The sequence below is a fragment of the Triticum dicoccoides genome, chromosome 4B, assembly GCF_002162155.2.
Source record: "Triticum dicoccoides isolate Atlit2015 ecotype Zavitan chromosome 4B, WEW_v2.0, whole genome shotgun sequence".
Classification (NCBI taxonomy): Eukaryota; Viridiplantae; Streptophyta; class Magnoliopsida; order Poales; family Poaceae; genus Triticum; species Triticum dicoccoides.
The window spans coordinates 541,750,348-541,757,434 of record NC_041387.1 but is presented as its reverse complement, the minus strand read 5'-3'; positions in this window follow the sequence as shown (position 1 = coordinate 541,757,434).

Genomic DNA, 7,087 nt, shown 5'->3' with positions numbered 1-7,087 from the left:
TGATCTCAAGGAATTTAATTATGATAATTTTTCTTTAATAGATTGTATTTCCTTGTTGCAATCCGTGTTAAATTCTCCTCATGCTTATAGTCCAAATAAAGCTTTTACTAAACATATCGTTGATGCTTTAATGCAATCTTATGAAGAAAAACTTGTATTAGAAGTTTCTATCCCTAAAAACTTTATGATGAGTGGGAACCTACTATTAAAATTAAAATTAAAGATCATGCATGCTATGCTTTGTGTGATTTGGGTGCTAGTGTTTCCACGATTCCAAAAACTTTATGTGATGTGCTAGGTTTCCGTGAATTTGATGATTGCTCTTTAAACTTGCACCTTGCTGATTCCACCATTAAGAAACCTATGGGAAGGATTAATGATGTTCTTATTGTTGCAAATAGGAATTATGTGCCCGTAGATTTTATTGTTCTTGATAATGATTGCAATCTTTCATGTCCTATTATTCTTGGTAGACCTTTCCTTAGAACGATTGGTGCAATTATTGATATGAAGGAAGGAAATATCAGATTCCAATTTCCGTTAAGGAAAGGCATGGAACACTTTCCTAGAAAGAAATCAAATTACCTTATGAATATATTATGAGAGCCACTTATGAATTGAATACCGGCAATACTTAGATCTATTCTCGCTTTTATGCCTAGCTAGGGGCGTTAAACGATAGCGCTTGTTGGGAGGCAACCCAATTTTATTCTTGTTCTTTACTTTTTGCTCCTGTTTAGTATTAAATAATTCATCTAGCTTCTGTTTAGATGTGGTTTTATGTTTTAATTAGTGTTTGTGCCAAGTAGAACCTATAGGATCATCTTGGGTGATAGTTAATTTGATCTTGATGAAAAACAGAAACTTTTGCGTGCACGAGAATAGTTTTAATAAATCACCGAAACATGATTTTTAGTTGATTATTTTTGAAGTAGATTAATAGATAAATTTTCTAGTACTTACTATTTTGGTAGAATGTTTTAGGTTCCAGAAGTATTCGAAAGTTACAGATTACTATAGATTGTTCTGTTTTTGACAGATTCTATTTTTCGTGAGTTGTTTGCTTATTTTGATAAATCTATGGCTAGTCTTGGGGGTATGAACCATAGAGAAGTTGGAATACAGTAGGTTTAACACCAATATAAATAAATAATGAGTTCAATATAGTGCCTTAAAGTGGTGGTTTGCTTTCTTGCACTAACGGAGCTCATGAGATTTTCTGTTGAGTTTTGTGGTGCGAAGTTTTCAAGTTTTGGGTAAAGATTCGATGGATTATGGAATAAGGAGTGGCAAGAGCCTAAGCTTGGGGATGCCCAAGGCACCCCAAGGTAAAATTCAAGTACAACCAAAAGCCTAAGCTTGGGGATGCCCTGGAAGGCATCCCCTCTTTCGTCTTCGCCTATCGGTAACTTTACTTGGAGCTATATTTTTATTCACCACATGATATGTGTTTTGCTTGGAGCGTCTTGTATGATATGAGTCTTTGCTTTTTAGTTTACCACAATCATACTTGCTGTACACACCTTTTGGGAGAGACACACATGAGTCGGAATTTATTAGAATACTCTATGTACTTCACTTATGTCTTTTGAGCTAGACAATTTTGCTCTAGTGCTTCACTTATATATTTTTAGAGCACGGCGGTGGTTTTACTTTGTAGAAATTATTGATCTCTCATGCTTCACTTATATTATTTCGAGAGTCTTTTAGAACAGCATGGTATTTGCTTTGGTTATGAAATTAGTCCTAATATGATGGGCATCCAAGTTGGGTATAATAAAAACTATCATATAGAGTGCATTGAACACTATGATCAATTTGATACTTGATAATTGTTTTGAGATATAAAGGTGGTAATGTTAGAGTCATGCTAGTTGGGTAATTATGAAATTGAGAAATACTTGTGTTGAAGTTGGCAAGTCCCGTAGCATGCACATATGGTAAAATTTGTGTGACAAATTTGTAGCATGGGGTGCTCTTTGATTGCCTTCCTTATGTGTGGAGGTCGGGATCGCGCTATGGTTAACTCCTACGAACCCTTCCCCTAGGAGCATGCATAGTAGTACTTTGCTTCGAGGGCTAATAAACTTTTGCAATAAGTATATGAGTTATTTATGACTAATGTGAGTCCATGGATTATACGCACTCTTACCCTTCCATCATTGCTAGCCTCTACGGTACCGTGCATTGCCCTTTTTCACCTTGAGAGTTGGTGCAAACTTCGCCGGTGCATCCAAACCCCGTGATATGATACACTCTATCACACATAAACCTCCTTATATCTTCCTCAAAACAGACACCATACCTACCTATTATGGCATTTCCATAGCCATTCCGAGATATATTGCCATGCAACTTTCTACCGTTCCGTTTATTATGACACGCTCCATCATTGTCATATTGCTTTTGCATGATCATGTAGTTGACATCGTATTTGTGGCAAAGCCACTGTTATAATTCTTTCATACATGTCGCTCTTGATTCATTGCATATCCCGGTACACCGTCTGAGGCATTCACATAGAGTCATATGTTGTTCTAAGTATTGATTTGTAATCCTTGAGTTGTAAATAAATAAAAGTGTGATGATCTTCATTATTAGAGCATTGTTCCAAGTGAGTAAAGGATGATGGAGACTATGATTCCTCCACAAGTCAGGATGAGACTTCAGACTTTATGAAAAATAAAAGAAGCCAAAGAAGCCCAAATAAAAAAGAGAGGCCAAAGAAGCCCACTAAAATAAAAAAATTGAGAGAAAAAGAGAGAAGGGACAACGTTACTATCCTTTTTCCACACTTGTTCTTCAAAGTAGCACCATGATCTTCATGATAGAGAGTCTCCTATGTTGTCACTTTCATATACTAGTGGGAATTTTTCATTATAGAACTTGGCTTGTATATTCCAATGATGGGCTTCCTCAAAATGCCCTAGGTCTTCATGAGCAAGCAAGTTGGATGCACACCCACTTAGTTTCTTTTGTTGAGCTTTCATACATTTATAGCTCTAGTGCATCCGTTGCATGGCAATCCCTACTCCTCGCATTGACATCAATTGAGGAGCATCTCCATAGCCCATTGATTAGCCGCGTCAATGTGAGACTTTATCCTTCTTTGTCTTCTCCACACAACCTCCACCATCATATTCTATTCCACCCATAGTGCTATATCCATGGCTTACGCTCATGTATTGCGTGAGAGTTGAAAAAAGCTGAAGCGCGTTCAAAAGTATGAACCAATTGCTTGGCTGAAACCGGGGTTGTGCATGATGGGAGTATTTTGTGTGAAGAAAATGAAGCATGGCCTAACTATATGATTTTGTAGGGATAAGCTTTCTTTGGCTATGTTATTTTGACATGACATGATTACTTGTTAGTATGCTTGACGTATTAATATTTTTATGTTAATATGAACTTTTATCTTGAATCATTTGGATCTGAACATTCATGCCACAATAAAGAAAATTACATTGAGAAATATGCTCGGTAGCATTCCACATCAAAAATTCTGTTTTTATCATTTACCTACTCGAGGACGAGCAGGAATTAAGCTTGGGAATGCTTGATACGTCTCCAATGTATCTATAATTTTTGATTATTCCATGCTATTATATTACCTGTTTTGGATGTTTAATGGGCTTTACTATACACTTTTATATCATTTTTGGGACTAACCTATTAACCGGAGGCCCAACCCAAATTGTTGTTTTCTTGCCTATTTCAGTGTTTCGTAGAAAAGCAATATCAAACGGAGTCAAAATGGAATGAAACCTTTGGGAGAGTTATTTTTGGAACAAACGCAATCCAGGAGACTTGGAGTGGACGTCAAGAAACACACGAGGAAGCCACGAGGCAGGGAGGCGCGCCCTAGGGGGGTGGACATGCCCCCACCCTCGTGGGCCCCTCGTGGCTCCCTTGACCGACTTCCTTCGCCTATATATATATCTACATACCCTGAAAACATCCAGGAGCACCACAAAACCCAATTTCCACCGCCGCAACCTTCTGTACCCGTGAGATCCCATCTTGGAGCCTTTTCCGGTGCTCTACCGGAGGGGGAATCGATCATGGAGGGCTTCTACATCAACACCATAGCCTCTCCAATGAAGTGTGAGTAGTTTACCACAGACCTTCGGGTCCATAGTTATTAGCTAGATGGATTCTTCTCTCTCTTTGGATCTCAATACAAAGTTCTCCTCAATCTTCTTGGAAATCTATTCGATGTAACTCTTTTGCGGTGTTGTCGTGGAATTGTCACGTCAGATGTCCTAGTGAAAGGACTTAGTCGTGGAGCCATTGCAACTAGGAAGCTTAAAGGGGTTAATCGGGACAAAGGACATGGGGTTTATACTGGTTCGGCCCCTTACGGTGAAGGTAAAAGCCTACGATCCAGTTTTGAGTGGGATTGCTTATGCCTCGATTATCAGGGAGCGATTCCGCTTGACCTAGTCTGCGATCTGATGTTGCTTGCCCTGAACCGCCGCCGGGTCCTCCCTTTATATACAGAGGTTGACGCCCAGCGGCTCACAGATTCCCGGCTGGCTTATAAACAGTGTCCGGCTCAGTCTCTAACTGTTCTTGCCTTACAATACAAGTTACATACATATGGAGATTTATCTCTACGGGCCTTAAGTCGCCTTTGGGCTTTGGGACCTTAGCCGAACCGCCATCTTCAAGTGTCGTCTTGGGCTTCATATCCTTGAATCGCCATAGGTATAACCCGACCCCTTTTGGGCGGGTCATACCTAATAGTTATATCCCCAACATTAGGCCCCAGATTGATTTGAACTGGTTCATGTCAATCTTCAACACTCAAGAAAAATCTTTTGCCCTTTGCTTGTATAATTTTTTTGTAACCCGCCATGACATCATCCTTTGGATCTGTGGTAACCCGCCATGATGTCATCTGCCATTAAAGCACGTTTTGTCCAACATATCTCAACGGATCTTCATCTTAATGACCATCCCGAGAATCGAGGCGTCCTTGTTGTAGCTGGATAACCATTTTTTTGGCCTCCTCTTTTTTTGCTCCCATTTATCAGTCTTCCCTTATAAATAAGCACGACCAGGTCTTTACTCATTCTCCCCTTTCATCATCTTGTTCCTCTCGCAACCCTACTACCGCTCGAGCTCCGCCGCCGCCACCGCAGAGCACCTTGTCTTCCTCAACCTCGGTCGCTGCATCAACCTGAGTCGAACCAGAGAACGACAACGACCCTCCATAGTAGATCTGCAGCTGTAAGCCTTCACCCTTCCGCACCTCAGATCCGCATTAGAGTTTGCGAGTTCCTCTATGTTCTTCGCTATTCATCACGGTTTTTTCGTATTTCTTCCACTGCAGCCTCTTTTGATCCAAAAGTAGTATAGTACTCATGCGGTAGTTGTTTCGCGTCCATTTTTGATACTAGCAGATCCCTTTTTCTTGTAAAGAGGCCTCTTTAGAACTCATGAACTCATGTGTGCTAGTTTTTTAGGTCTAGAATATTTTCTTTTCTGAACAACCGTTGATCCAAAATAATAGCTGCAACCTGTGAAACTTGTTTGTGCAACACTTAGGCAAAAAAAATGTACTTATTAGATCCACCTAGCCATGGCGACTCTTATCACCGTCTTAAGAAGGCAATGCCTAATTGACAATCTTGACCACCCATGGCGGTTTAGATAACTTCACTGCTTATGGCGCTCATGGCGGCTTAAATAATCTGACATAATTAGCCATATACCATTAGGCCCCTTTATAAGCCACCATCTTGAATATGCATTGTAATGTTTTTCTCCAGCTTAAATTTGAACCAGAAATTTTTACTCTTTCTTAGGCTTTCATCACAATGCCGCCCAAACCACCCACTTCATGCAACTGGGTCAAATCCATCGTCACACGCTTGATGACTTTGTGAAGATTGGCTATCTTCCAAAGAAGGAAGTTATGTCATATCGTGCTCCTGACCCAATAGAGGAAAAGCCTCAGCCCAAGGAGGGGGAGGTCATCGTCTTTACTGATCATATGAACCGGGGTTTTTCACCACCCGGTTCAAAATTCTTCAGGGATGTCCTGCACTTCTTTGATCTCCGTCCTCAAGACATCAGACCCAATTCCGTGTCTAATATTTGCAATTTTCAAGTGTTCAGTGAGTATATCTTGGAGAAGAGCCCAGATTACTACTCTTCAGAGAGCTATTTTATTTGAACCGCCAAAATGAATGTGCCAACGAACAAAGCTTGGAACTTGGCGGTGTCTCAATCCAGCATCGGAGAGACATCATTTTTCCCTATGCCAATCAACCAAGTCATCCCAAAGACCGGAACCAAACATGGTTCTATTGCCAGGACACTTCTCCGGCTAATGAGAATCCTCTGCCCAATTTTTGCGCTCTGCGTCTTGAGTTCAATCATCCACTTCCTAATAAGATAACAGCTGCCGAACGCAAGACGCTCGCCCCCACCCTGGTTAAAATCAAGGCTCTTCTGGGGAATGGGCTAAATGGTATTGACTTGGTCCGGGTTTGGCTCGCCTAGCGGATCATCCCATTGAGCCGCCGCCGGCCAGGTCTGATGTGCACCTATTCGGGCAAGAAAGATGACCCTCTGCGACATAGTTCTGATGATTTGCCTGACCACGTCGTCAATGACATGACAAAGTCTCTCCTGAATGAAAGCCTAGCAGCCTGCGGTAAGGTGGGCTTAAGCCCTTTCTTCAAAGCTAACCCGGCTCCAGTGGTAAGCCTCCCATCTGAATACATTACCTTCATCTTTTGATGTTTTATCCATACTCATACTTTTGCTGATCTTCATAGGCTGGTGATAAATTCTGGAAGGCTAAATATGATCAGGAAGCTGCGAAGAAAGCCAGGAAGGCCAAGAGAGCCGCCAGGAAAGAAGCTGCGAAGAAGAAGGGCAAGAAGGCCACCGCCTCTGACTTGCTTCGGCTAGAAGATACTTCTGAGTTGGAGGTAGCCCTTGACTCTCTTAGCTCCTTTTTTAGCCACCTTATTGACACTGATTATCAGCAGGAGGACACATGAACAAGTCATGGAAAGGATGAAGAGGTAACTATCATTTCCTCCGACTCCGAGCCTTTGCCAAGACAGAAAAT